This window comes from Mesitornis unicolor, unplaced genomic scaffold, assembly GCF_000695765.1.
Source record: "Mesitornis unicolor isolate BGI_N332 unplaced genomic scaffold, ASM69576v1 scaffold14336, whole genome shotgun sequence".
NCBI classification, from domain to species: domain Eukaryota; kingdom Metazoa; phylum Chordata; class Aves; order Mesitornithiformes; family Mesitornithidae; genus Mesitornis; species Mesitornis unicolor.
Window position 1 is genome coordinate 8,074 of NW_010190366.1, and position 289 is coordinate 8,362.

Below are 289 nucleotides of genomic sequence, written 5' to 3' on the forward strand. Positions count from 1 at the left end.
GGCTGGCGAGGTCCCAGGAGCTCACCCCGGCATACCTGCACCCGCGAGCGGGGAAGCGGAGCCGAAGCCGGCTGGAGTGTTACGGAGCCAGTGGGGAGCCGGGTTTTTCCTCCCCGCAACAGTCCAGTCCTGCGGCCCTGTCCCGGCCAGCAGGAAGCAGGATCCCAGGGAGAGCTGGGGAGGGATCTGGTCTTTGGACAGACCACACCACCGCTGGACCTGTCTTGTAAACATTAACAGGAGGCCAGAGATAGCTTGCAGCATGGGGAGGGAGGCAAGAGCCTGGCTG